Source organism: Hippopotamus amphibius, chromosome 1, assembly GCF_030028045.1.
Source record: "Hippopotamus amphibius kiboko isolate mHipAmp2 chromosome 1, mHipAmp2.hap2, whole genome shotgun sequence".
NCBI lineage: Eukaryota > Metazoa > Chordata > Mammalia > Artiodactyla > Hippopotamidae > Hippopotamus > Hippopotamus amphibius.
This window is the reverse complement of record NC_080186.1, coordinates 110,592,546-110,606,341: the sequence shown is the minus strand read 5'-3', so window position 1 is coordinate 110,606,341 and position 13,796 is coordinate 110,592,546. Positions and strand designations below refer to the sequence as shown.

Genomic DNA, 13,796 nt, shown 5'->3' with positions numbered 1-13,796 from the left:
GCTTTGATTGAATGTCTGTCTTTCAACTGAGACTCTTTTCTCTAATACCACTAGTTTTGTTTTTAAGGGCACTGGGAGTAATAGAAATACAATATCTTATACCGCCTCCTTTGCTTTTTCCCACACTATATTGACAAAAGAATAAAGAAATACCCAACAATGCCAATCATAACACAATTGACGAAAGCAGGTGTTAAAATTTTGTCACTGTTCTGGGGTACACATAAATTATTATGTTTTATACTCTCTTCGGGTAGTTCTTATCCATGTGGCTGTTCCACAGAAGGCCTTGCACAAAAGGTTTATTTGTTACATTGTGTTTTCCATATCCAGAGGCAACATTTGAAAAAGGAATTTAAGTTTATAATGATAAAAAATTAAATCTGGTTTCCACCCAAATCTAACCAAACAAAGTATATTCGCTACAGGCTAGCCTTGATGATAAGCTCTGCAAGTGTCTCAAAGGCCTGGGTGGAGAGGGGTCAGGGAGCCCTGGTCTCCCCAGACACTGGAATCCTTGGCCTTTCTCCTCTTTCTGGCTGAGCTTGGGATGAAAGCACGGGACTTCCTGGGGTCAAGATTGAAATCTCAGCCTAACAGCGGCTTTTCGTGTCCAATGGAGACTTAGGAGCTAGAAATTCTGAATAAAATCGGAACACAGTGGAATAGGATCAATCAAACTTCAGAATAGAATAGGCACCTAAATACAGCACTACCCATTCAGGTCTGGAACCATAAGAGGCTGTCACCCTGTCTGACCAGCGACATCACAGCCCCCCACAGCGACCCCTGACTCACAGGGACAAGCGCGCAGTTACGCCTGCGGTGTGACGCCCCCTCGCGGGGCAGGACTCAGGCGGCGCAGCCTCTGCCTTTTACCTCCGAGACCCAGGGGGCCCCGACGGCGGGGTGGCACTGGCTCGGTCGCTGCGCCGCTTGGCGGCGGGACCGGGCCTCCGATGGCCAGAGACGGGCTGACCGCCCGGGGCCAGCGGGGACAGCCCGGGCTCGTCCCCCACCTGCGCGCCACCTGCCCATGTGGACCGCGCAGGTCGGAGAAGCCGGTTTTCTGGAGAAGGAGCCGGCAGAGGTCAGGGACGCGGCTGCGAGGTGCCTGCGGTGGCAGGAACAGGAGCCGGAGGAACGCGGGCTTCGGCAGGAGACTGAGTTCTGGCTGCGGGAGTAAAAGACGCCGGCGCGGCCTAAAGGGAAAGGTCCCACCGAGACTCGAACTCGGATCGCTGGATTCAGAGTCCAGAGTGCTCACCATGACACCATGGAACCGCCGCAGGCCCGCCCCTCCCGCCGCGGAGCCAGGCCGCGCGCAGCCCCGCGGGCCCAGCACCCGCCTCCCGCCGGGCGCTCTCGTCCCCCCGCCCCGAGCCCGCTTCCTCCGCGACGCCAGGAGGCGCCTGACTCGCCTGCCCTCAGGTTTGTACGTCGTGGAAAGACACGAAGTCCATTCGGGAGGAGCGACAGGGGACGGCTTGGCGGCCTCCCCCAAATGCGCCTGCTCTGCCGGCATTTCTAGAGTTTTCTGCCCTGAGGTAAAATTCCCGCCAGAAAAAAAAACCCAAACGCCAAAAAACCCCCAAACTTCCTTTCCCCTTCTTTGCAGTTGTCCTCTCGCCGCTGCCCTGGCAGCTCTGAACATCCTCAGGACAGGGCTAGGCACGTCGTGGGGTGTCCCCTCCCTGGGACCCAGGTGCAAGGGTAGACGCGCGGGGCGCTGCCGGCTTCGTCGGGGGACGGCGCGTCCTCTCTCTGTTGGGAACCGGATGGGAGCCGAAGCGGCCGCGGCCCCACCCGTCGCACCGCGAGCACCCAGGCCGCTGGCGCCCTGAGGGGTGAGGTCGGGTGTGAGCAGCTGACAGTGTTTCTTCTGGGCTCTTTCCTCCCTCCCCTTCGTGCTCCTCCTCCGCTTTCCGGGTTCACCCCCTCTCCGCCCACCCGCGTCCCCGAGACTGAGGCGGCCGCTGGGTCCTGGGAGCGGAGCTCAGCGCGGCCCACGGGCTCCCCGTCGACGTTTCCAGCCTCCGGACGTTTATATGGCTCAGCGGCCAGTTTTAAAGTTTTGAACGTCGGCCACTTTTGAAAGCCTGTCCCAGCCTCGCATTCGGCGGAGGGGGACGCGCAGGGAAGAGGGGCACAGGGCGGGCTGCAGCCCCAGAGGCTGTGGCGGTCCCCTGTCACCTGAGCGGAGGCTCCCGAGGCGGCGAGGAGCAGGCGGCCTGGCCCACTCCCTGGTATCAAGGCCCTCATGTGCCCCATGTGAGAACAGCGTGTCCTGAGTGGCCAGTCTGAGTGTGTTTTCAGAACCGGAGGGAGGGGTTGGGGGGCACGTTCTCACCCCGTGGCAACAGCAGAAGAGTGTGTAATGCGGCTCTGTGAGTACAGTATGCGAGCGTGCTGTTACCTGGAAGACTGGTGGCTCAAGCCACCACGGAACATTCGAGTCGTACTTCAACTCATTTTCCTGCTTCCCATTCTCAAAATTGACCAAAGCCTCCTGAGCTGCTTTTATCTTTCAGGCAGCGACCTCATCCGGTAGCTCTCAGTTCCTGTCCTCCCTGTCCTTTGCTCTGTGGCCGCGGGTGGGGCAGCTGCTGAATCTGAGTCGTCCTGGATCTTCACCGACCTCGGCCCTCCGATGGTTTCTCCCCGCGGTCACCACATTCCAGGGTTCTCTCTGCACCATATGGAGCTCTGCGGCCACCTTGACCTACATGTTTCCACAGCCAGATTCCAGGGGAACTGCCAGGCTGCAGAGGCTGATGGCATAGGCCTGGTCAGACTCCAGGTTGGTGCACCTCAAGGGCTAGTATTAACTATGCAGTTATAGGATGCCAGCAACACTTTGATTTGAGGGTGTTGCATCATTACATTTTTTAAAAAATTTATGACATTACTTGTTAGAACAGTTTTAGGTTTACAGACAAATTGAGCAGATAGAGAGTTCTCACATATGCTCTGTTCTCTCTCACACAATTTCTTCTATTATTGGTATCTTGCATTGTTGTGGTACAGGCGCAGGGGAGATCCCATGATCAGGAAGATGGTTTTCCAAAAAAAAAAGGCTTATCCGTTGCACTCCGGATGTATTGAGCCCTTTGATTTCTCCAAATTTAGGAAACTCGACTGCACAATTTGTGGTAATGGGGGACAGTGTTTGCACACTCTCCTGACAGGTAATGGTTAATAACAGACCACTGTAAATATATTCAGTAGTTTGGGCAAATTCTTGGGGAGCATTTCCTAGATACATTTTCCTGGAAGATAAACCTTCCTACTCCCCTTCTAAGTTTGTTTTGGGGAAAAATGCTGTATTCCTTTCCAGGGCCAGACTGAATTGACAACCATCATAGTTGATGAGGATTAAGGCCCTAATCAGCCAATGAAGAATACTTTATTTCAGACCAGTCCCATTCCCCATTTTCTGCTGGAAAGAAAGTGGACCAGCTTATTCCTTTACTGCAGAACCACCACCAGAGGTCTTAAACTCAGGGAGACCTGTGTGGCCAGGTGACTGCCTCTTGCAGCCCCGGGAGGACAGATATTTCTAATACCTCACCTAGCTTTCCCGTCTTTCTTTTCTTTTGTATAACTGGCATGGCAATACACCCAAGAAACAGTAGTATCTAGCGCTGTGTCCCCTGCTTAGCAAATAAGGCACAGGGTCATTTTATACCACCAAGAGGAGGAAGATCCTGTGAGTGGAGGACTTTGTGGGGTCTCTTTTGGAGCAACCGATGAGGTTCCTGAGAGAGGGTCTGGGAATCTCTGCCCCTCTTTCAGTGCCTGGGTTGTAGCCCACCAATTTGAAATGTTTGGTGTCTCTCCCTGGTTCCTCAGGGAACATAAGTCAGCCTGGAAGCAGTGTTTCCTAAGAGATACTCCACGAAAGCCCCAAAGCTGGAACTTTCCATTGGGCCACTTTGTAGTCACGTTCACCCTTCCTTTGAAGGACCTTTTGGAGAATAGGAATAATCAAGGGTGACATGCTTTTCAAGAGGCATCTCCACTCACAAAGGACTGGTTTTCACCACAGACCTCAAGGGAACATTCCCTCAGCCTTTGGGCAAGGGGCTATGGGGTTTGCAATCCCCAACATAGAGTCAGGCCAGCATTGTCCTTAAAACGGGTATGGTGCTTTTAAAATACACTTTTTGTTTTTGGTCGTAGAGTTGGTATACATTATTATATAATTTACACATGTACAATATAGTGATTCACAACTTAAAGGTTATATTCCATTTATATGTATTATAACCTATTGAGTATCTTCCCGGTGTTGAATAATATACCCTTGTAGCTTATTTTATTCATAATAGTTTGTACCTCTTCATCCCGATCCCTAGGTTGCCCCTCCCCCTCCCCCTCCCCGCTCCCCTCTGGTAACCGCTAGTTTGTTCTCTATATCTGTGAGTCTGTTTCTGTTTAGTTTTATTCACTAATTTGTGGTATTTTTGAGGATTCCACATATAAGTGATGTCTGACTTCTTACACTTGGCACAGTACTCTTCAAGTCCATCCATACTGTTGCAAATGGCAAAACTTCATTGATTTTTTTAAGACTGAGAAGTATTCCATTTACTACATATACCTCATATTCTGTATCCATTCATCTGTTGATGGACACATAGATTGCCTCCCTATCTTGACAATTCTAAATAAACCTGCTATGAAAACTGGGGTGCATGTATCTTTTCAAATTAGTGTTTTGGGGTTTTTTTGGATGCATACCCAGCACTGGAATTGTTGGGTTATGTGATAATTCTGTGCCCACTAACCATGTGTCAAGGTTCCCTTTTCTCCCCATCCTGGCCAGTGTTTGTTATTTGTGTTCTTTTTGATGATAGCCATTCTGATAGGTGTGAGGTGACATCACACTGTGAGTTTGATTTGCATTTCCCTGATGATAGTTGATGTTGAGCTTTTTTCCTGTTGGCCATCTGTATGTCCTCTTTGGGAAAACGTCTGCTCAGGTTTTCTGCCCATTTGTTAATTGGGTTGTTTGGGGTTTGTTGATGTTGAGTCCTACAAACTGTTTATATATTTGGATATTAGCTCCTTATCAGTCAAGTTTAAGGGTTTTCCTTCGTTCACAGTCTTACCCTGGTTGTGACTGTGCTTTTTATTTTGGAAAAGTTTCTTTTCAGGATCTTGATAGATATTTTCCAACTGTGATTTTATAAAGGGGGTGCCACACGAATACACACTAACAGAAACTGGATTTACTCTCCCACTTGAAACAGCAAAAGAAAGCAACAACAATAAACTGGACAAAATAGATGAGACAGAGATTTTCAAAAGACTGGCCAACAGGCAGTAAAGGTCAGTGAGTGATCCTGAGAGATGAGAAACAAGCAGATGAGCCTACATTTGCTCCAGTTTACCACCTGGAGAGAGTTTCCAAGCAAGGCAGGGGAGAGGAAACTGAAAACAAGCCAGTGGACTTCATTGAGTTGAGGACACTGAGCTGAGTCATTGCACCTCATCCTCATCTTCCCTTTCAGCAGGTGGAACCTATTGGTGTCTGCTGTTGTTATTCTACCTACAGAGAGATACCTAGGCTGAGCTGGGAACAGTCATCTTCACACTTTCTTCAGTAAGGAATGTGTACCCTCATTCGTATCCCACAGTAGAATTAGCACAGTGCTTTACCCACAGGGGCTTTGTAAATGCATTCGTGGAACTCAGCTAATTTAGGATCCAAGTCATCTAGATGAGCAGAGATATTATATTTTGTACAACATGATGGGATAGAGGAGTGACTCAAGGAGTGTTAGATTATTCTGTTTCTAAGAGCACTAAAGAGATATCAGGCACGTGAAAGCCAGGATTTTACTGCTAGACCCCACTACATTCTCACTGCAAACTTGGAAGTTGCTTTACTCCTTTACTTTGCTTACTGGATCTGAAATGTAAGGGTAAAGCACCAAGTTCTAAAATTCTAGGAATATGACCAATATTTAAATTGTCTTTGAAATGGGGAGAGAATTTGAAGTCTAGAAGGCATTGCCTTTTGTAAGAGAAGACAGATAGTCCCTGATTGTTATGACATGATGAAACTATAAGACTTATTCAATTTGTCTGTTCCTTTCTCCTACTGACCAGGACATAGACAGTAGAGACAGACATCAGCAGTTTCCTCTGGAAACGTTGGCAGTGTTGGCTACTTTGAGCCAACATAGATTGCAGATGTTAGTTGTATCATGAGAGGATGAAATCTGGCTGAGAGCCACAGTTGTTGGACCTGGATTGGTCACCAGCTGTTGATAAAGAAAGAAGGGCGGCCACGAGAAACACTGAGGTCATCCCTAGGCAGCACGGGTCACTTCCTCCAGTGAATCCACCCCCATTACACTTCTCATGACTTTTTGGTCGCTGGACTGAGAGCTCCAGGAAAGTTGGAATACCCTTTAATCATCTCTGTGTTCATGTCTCCTGGCACCGAATCAAGCTGCGAGTAGGGTCTCAGTGACATTTGTTCACTGATTGAATAAAAGTGGTTGCAAATCTTCCACCTTTTCAACTACATTCCTTCCCAAATGTGCTCTCAGAGATACTCTGCTTTCTCCCAAGATGTAGCAAATCCCCTTCCTTAAGGACGTGCCCGCCCTACATTATCCACGCCCTTTGATCCAGACCTCTGGTGACTCTGAGGAAATCTCACCTCTCCACAGTGATTCCTCTCAGGGGTTCACTGTCATTAGGAAGAGATGCCCTTGGCCTCCCCTCCCATCCTCTGGTCTGCCACAACACCTAATTGAGAAGAGCCCCACACTTTGTTGAAAGTATCCACTTGGATTCTTCTTCCCACTGCTTTGATGTCCTCAGGTAAATCTTACTGATAGCTGAACTCCAAGTTGTTCACAAAGCATGAGGAAAAATAAACCCTCACAAATACTTAAGAAATACTGTGTGTAAAGTCTTTCCAAGTGTAAATGTGGAAGAATATTACTAGTATCTCTGCTTCAGATGGAAGGGTTCCCTTACCCTGCCCCCTCCTGACCTCAGGGCAAAACTGGTGAAGAAAAGAATGGACATCTCCATCCCTTCTCCAAACATTCTTTCTCCCTCTAAGCTCACGCTTACTTGGGGCATCTGCTGTGGGGGCAGCTGCAGGTGCAAACAGCAGGGTCCAGCACAGAGCCTCAGGGTCTCCTCCTCCTCCTTTTGGAATTGGTGCTCCCAGCAGTGCAAACGAACCCTGATCCATGCTGTGGATCTCCTCGGCAGGTGCACAGGTTCACTGTGGAGTAAGTTACTCTCTCAGTCCTCCCTGCTCAGCTCAGGCTGCTCCTTGAGGACGTGGATAATGCTGTGTGCACTCTTCACTTTCCCTTGATTCTTGTGAACTCAGCTTGTCCTTCTTTTCATCTCTGCTGGCAGCCAACTGCTCTACCATTTCTTTACCCTTCTTTGTGTTATTCTTGTTCTTCCAAGCTGCTGATTTTCTTTCTTCCATCTCCTCTATCATTTATGTCTTTTCAGGGTTTGGGCTTGGCTTAGGCTCCTGCATGAGACACACAGAGAAGATACCAAGGTCTGCTCTTGGCTGCAGTTCCCAGGTCCCATTTAATATGCATCTCAGTCTCTTATGCATTCAGAGAAATGTGAACTGAAAGGGACTTTGGAGGACTTGAATAACAGCTTTTTTTTACCGATAAAGAAACTGATTCCCAAAGAGAACAGGAGATTTCCAAAACCCTGGGAACAACTTAGTGACGGTAGAACCATCACACAGGTTTGGACACAGGCTACGCTGTCCGAAGCGTACAACACACTGTCCAGGAACCTACAGCTGAAATTCAGAGGACATTGTGTCAAACATCAGTATTTCTACTGGTAAAATAAAGTCTGATTATTTATACTCAGTCAATTTTCAATCCCTGCTGACAAAATGGGAGCAAGGAACATGTGTATGAAATACACCACGGTCATCCTTAAAAAACATATATGTGATTCTCTGTAAAACACCTGGCTCTGGTGCTAGAGGTCATCTTCCTGAGAGCAGGTGCTCTGTGTGCCTTGTTCACCCCTCCTCCCCAGTGCCTGCTCCAGAGCCTGCCAGATAGAACATTCGGTAAATATTTGTCAAGCAGGTAAATATAGGTAACAAGGAGAAACTAACTTTTACTGATGTGTTCTAGTGCTACCGTATTTCCAGTCCGATCCTATCCTAGGACTGTGCTGTAGCAACGAGAGCACAGCCCTAGGAATAGCTGTCCAAGATGCAAATACCAGCTCCACCGCGTACCAAGTTTGCTGTACATGGTGATTTCATTACCGTCTTTGAACATATGGTTCTCATGTATAATGCAGAAGAATGTATAATGTAAAACAGAGAAAGTAGTATTAACTTTGGATGAGTAATTATGATATCATGCGGCTGACAGGCCCCAATCCCTGGGCCCTAGCTGCACAGCTAAAGAACACCTACATCAGGGTCATTGTGCTGCTTCTTAAAGGCCTAAGAAACTGCATTTCAGACAGAAGTTCCCAGGAGATTTTCATGAAAGGAAGAAGCCACACCTTCAAACAAGCACTTTAGAATGGAGACCCCAAAAGCCTAGTGGCAACAGGAATGACCCAGTGGGATCAAACCAAGTCCGTTGTCCAAGGTGCTCTGCCAAGGGGAAATGTCTTCTTTTCCAGGAAGGGCACCTACCTGAAGTGGAACACAAAGAGGACCCTACTTCTTCATTCGGGGCTTTTAGTGCCTCCATTGTCTCTTAGATTTTCTCCCCTGCTCTAATCGCTGGGGATCTCAGCCCTCATATGGGTCCTGTTTTATGAAGACCTCTGTTATTTTATTCTCCTCTTGGAGAAGGACATGGCAGAGATCAGTTCTGGGCCTCCACATTCCAGGCTTTCTCCTAAGCCTCTTTCTTTCAGGTGAGCTGCAAGAAATCATGGGGGTTAGAATTCAGGTCAATAAAGAGGATCCCAGAGGAACACGAGACCACGAGGGCAGCCCCTCATGGGAGATGGTCACACCACGACGTGGTCAATATCAGCCCTATTCAGGTGGGGAGGACATAGTGGCCAATTGTGTGGGCAGAGGACCCAGCTACATCTTTCCAAACCTCTAATCAACAAGATTCTGAGATAACAAAAATGGATTGCTTTAAACTATTGTTTTTGTAACCTGTTAATAGGCCGAAATAGGGACTAATTCAGATGCTTATCTCTACTTACCTGATTTTCTGACTTTTCAGAAAAAATGTATGCTAAACTTGTATGCAAAAAAAAAAAAATCAAAGAATCACAGTAAAAATCTTGTGCTCACCTTCATGTGGCTGTTTCCAAGCCCTTGTAACATGAAGGACACTATGAAGGGCATTTCTGGTGGTAGAGGAATGTGTCATTAATGTTACCAAACAACCTCGAAAAGAATAAAAAGGGTACAACACTTAACTCCACATAATATTATCCAAGAATTTATCATATATCTCTGTGTCCTGTGGCAGATTTGTTTTTAGATCCTTGTTTTCCTGGGCTCTCCAGACAAGGCTTATGTGAAGTATCAGTTACCAGCATAGGCGAACCAATTCCAGGAGAGCAATACATCAGCCACTGTTATTAAGTTCCCCAAACAAAGTCCTTTGAATGCAGTCTTGTGGGAAGACATTCAGGAGCCTTTCTGAAACCTTGAAAATGTTTAAGTATGTGGGCCGAGCGATGGGATTCAGAAGGTCCCGCTTGAGCAGTGGAGGAGCTGAGGGTGCGGGGCGTGGAGACTATGGGGGCGTAGGCAGAGGGTTGGCCGTCTCTAGGGGCACAGCCCCTTTCTCACTTGCACACCTCATATCACCCTGTTTGGCCCTGGAGGATGGCTGGTTAGCCAAAGACGGGAAAGATTCCTCAGGGGAGGAACAACCTAAGACAGGCACAGCCGCAGAGGGGCCAACAGGGGTGGGGCACAGACCCCTAATATCTGAGAGAGGTCTCCTGCCCCCAGGGCTGTTTTGCTCTCCACGCCCAGCTCAACTCGGACCTAGGCGGCAAACAAAGATCATTGCCCCAGTCATGTGAGGCCTTTGATTGTTTATGGGATTAACCTGGGAGTGTTAGCCAAGAACTCAATAAAAGCCACATGGGATGAATCAGCAAGGCTCTTGATCCTAGAGGTCTTGAGTCCCCCGGTCCCATCTTTCTCTTCAGTCTGTGTCTGCGTTTTCTTCAAGCTTGCGGCACCCGTCACTCACCTCGAGTCGCCGAGCTGGTCTCGACACAGTCTCTCCTTTTGTTTTGACTACAAATGAAGAAAAGATCTAATAGTTAATGTCCGATTCAAATGAAACGTACACTTAGAAATCTGTTTTCTAATTTTTATTTTGCTCAGGCTCAATCATGGAGATTCACTCCTCAGGATGAGTGAGTTCCCAACTGGCAGCAGCCTGGGCTGTCTGTGAAGGGAAGTCAAGTTAACACAACCTCATATCTCTTCTGTGAATCAATCCCTCACCCTCAAAATCGCGAACAATACGTGAACCCAACAGGCAAGAGCATCCACCAAGCAACAGTGATATGTTTGCACTTGGCTCAGCTTATCTGAGAGAACAGAGCAGTCATAAAGAAGAAGAGAACACAGAAAAGTCAAAATATCAGCTTTTCCAGGATGTCAGTTAAACCAATGAGTGTAAACTCACTTGAAGACATCTCTCAATAAGGGGTTAATTGTTGACAAAATAAATGGCATGTACAGAGCTATCCAGTGTTGAACACAGAGTGGCAAAAAGACTTTTCTCATAAATGATTGAGAATATGAATTTGTAAAGCTTCTTTGCAAGGCAGTAGGGCAGGATTAGCAAAATGAGATACATGTGTACAAACCATTTCTAAGCTGAGAAATTCCTTTTACAAGAATAGCTACTAGAAAAACCCTTACACCAGCAATAATGGGGATATAGTTGGCACTGTAGCCTGCTGGTTGTACATTCCTGGACTCAAAAAAACAACGACCGACAATATTTTTAACAGTTCCAAACACTTAGTTAAAGTCACTTTGATACCCTGTCAGGTTTGCATCTACAGCTTGAGGACCAGAGTGCTTGCTTTTTCTGTTCTCTCTTTTAGGGATTTCCAGTGAGAAAGAAAAAATATCAGCATCTGCTGCCCTGAACTAATCTTACACTCACAGCCTGATTGATTTGTTTTTATATTGGAAGTAAACAATCTCAGATACGGAATATCAGCCTCACACAAGATTATTCTGAGACTGAAAATCAAGCAAAACCAGTCTACCTCATAAACATTTCCAGGCACAGACAAAAACAAGGTCACCGTGGAACCTACAAAATCCCAAACCTCCTCTTCTTTTCATAACAAAATGACTGTTACTTCTTTACTTCAATCATCAATTGCCGGTGCTAACAGTACTCAATATGGAACATCCCCTACGTCCTCCCATCCTCCCCCATATCACCCAACCAAAGCCCAAATCTTATAATAGACTCTTTCTAACATCCTCTTACCCTGAAGTGTGTTCTTTCTGGCTACAAGGAATAAAAAAACAAACAACAAACAAAGAACAAAAAAGAACCCCCCAAACCAAGTTGTTCAATGAGAGACGTATTCTCGCTATTTGGCTTCAGGGAATCGGTACCAGCTGTCCAGGAGTGAGCAGCTGCAGAAAACTCAGCCTCAGGAAAAAAGGTTATATTGTCAGTGAGCTTGGAATTCCAGAACTTGTTTTTACCCTTAAAAAAAATAATTCTTTTTACCAAGCCCTTTAGAAACTAACGTGAACCTTAGGAGTAGGGGCAGTATTTTCCTGTGTCTGATTGAAAGGGAGAGGGTGAGGATCAGGATCAGAGAAGTAGTGCACAGAGAATGTGCAGCACAAACAGAGCTCAAAAACACCTGGGATCAGTGACAGAACACTATCTGTTGGGCTCAAACCATCAACCATTCAAGTAACAGGTAAACGAGCTCATGGGTTACCCAGGGAAAGAGAGTCATCTTCTAACCTACATCCTATTCATGGTTTGTGAGCCTGGAACATGGGCAGTTCCCCTGATCTGTGTGTCACTCTAACTCTGCTGGGATTGGCTAGGCTGGTGGTTTCACAAGGGTGACAATGGCCACAACGTCCAGCTGTCCCTCTAAGCATTCATGACTAAGTAAAGGAAGGAGCAAGCCGATTGTTTTTCTGCACTGGGGCTCCACCTTCTCACAACCCCCATGCAAACTGAGGAGTGAATTTAGGGTGTGAGGAAGCTCAAGAGTACATTCCATGGCAGGAAAACAATAGTTGGCCAAATTCTTCCTAAACTTCAGCAACTGAAACCTAATCAAAGTTAAGTGACTTGCTTAAAGTCACATTGCAATGATTTATTTGAAGTGCTATTAAAATAGCCTAAACCCCATAGACCATATATTAAAGCAATTAAGCACCAAGCTTATTCAAAACCTCTGGAGCCCTAGGCAGAACTTGCTCAGTGCAGAAAGCTAGTTTTCGGAGTGATAATTTATTTTTTAGTTTTTGTCTCATGGAAATCATTTTCTTAATGATTCAACTAAAGTAGTATCTGTTCTGTATAAAAATGTTACCATGAATAGAATAATCCGCAATTCTTTTTTTTTTAAACTCTTTATTGGAATATATTTGCTTTACACTCTTGTACCCATCTCTGAGGTGCACCAAAGTGAATCATCTGCATCTACACACATATCCCCATATCCCCTCCCTCCCGCGACTCCCCCCCACCCTCCCCGTCCTGGCCCTCCAAAGCATCTCCCATGAAGTTGATCTCCTTTTGTTATACAGCAACTTCCCACTAGCTATCTGTTTTACAGCTGGTAGTGTAAATATGTCTATGAAAAAATCTGAGATGGCTTGTTTGGAACAAACAGTGCTATTCAACTCCATTGATCCACAGAGAAACAGGAGTCTCTTCCTGCACTTAAACAAACTATACATACCATCTCTGTCTCTCAAATCATGTAATAATGCAGAGATCTTCAAGGTACAGGATAAAGTGACTGAAGTTGATGACAGTGACCACAAGGTATCAGGGAAAGATGGCCTTGGGATTTTGGAGTTGCTCATGGTACCTGCAAAAGAACAGTAGTGATTTTGGAAGACACTCTAGCAAAATATGTGGTTATAAAGGCCATTGAATGTTTAATCCGTGATGTGCCAATCAATTTGTACACTGATTAGCCTGGTTTGACTTTGGCCAACAGTGACTTTTAACAAAGTTAAAACTGTGATATTTAAAAAGGTCAGTGAATGGTATACGAGCACATCCACTTGAAATGGAGATAACATGAAAAACACAAAAATCATAAATCTTGCCCAGTGTCGAGTTTTACTCACATTTTCAAGGAGGAAGTTAATTGTGAAGGATGAACAAAGCAACAGAACGTCTGAGCTCACCAGCACTGACTGCAAGGACCTTCTTCCCACATTAGCACATGCTCTGGCCCAGCCTCAACACACGTGGTCTCTAAGTGATGTATGAGGTCATCAGTTACACAGAATGGAGCTCTTGGGGTCATCTCCTATGCTGACACTTACTTAATCAATGTGACAGTCTCCAGGGAACTAGTCCACTTAAATCCCGGGATTCTAGGTTTGATCCCCTAAAGAGTTCAACACAGACTAGATACATCCCACTGAAAGTATTCCATAGGTAAATAGTCTCCCAATAGTAACCAGCATTAATGCATTTGCCAGGAGAGTCCTCGCTAACTATTTACAAGGGAAGTTGACCAGGATATTTTTCTTTCTTTCCAGGCCATCCCCCACTGAAAGGAAATGATAGCAACTAGAAGAAATACTG

General features: G+C 46.3%; 2 non-coding genes across 2 annotated transcripts; one reads left to right on the top strand and one right to left on the bottom strand.

Moving 5' to 3' along the window:
- Window positions 1-1,212: 1,212 nt before the first annotated feature.
- TRNAQ-CUG (transfer RNA glutamine (anticodon CUG)) lies at window positions 1,213-1,284 on the bottom strand. The gene has a single exon. It is a non-coding gene; the product is annotated as a tRNA-Gln (tRNA).
- Window positions 1,285-3,021: 1,737 nt separating this feature from the next.
- LOC130841965 (U1 spliceosomal RNA) lies at window positions 3,022-3,184 on the top strand. The gene has a single exon (XR_009050315.1). It is a non-coding gene; the product is annotated as a U1 spliceosomal RNA (small nuclear RNA).
- Window positions 3,185-13,796: the final 10,612 nt, after the last annotated feature.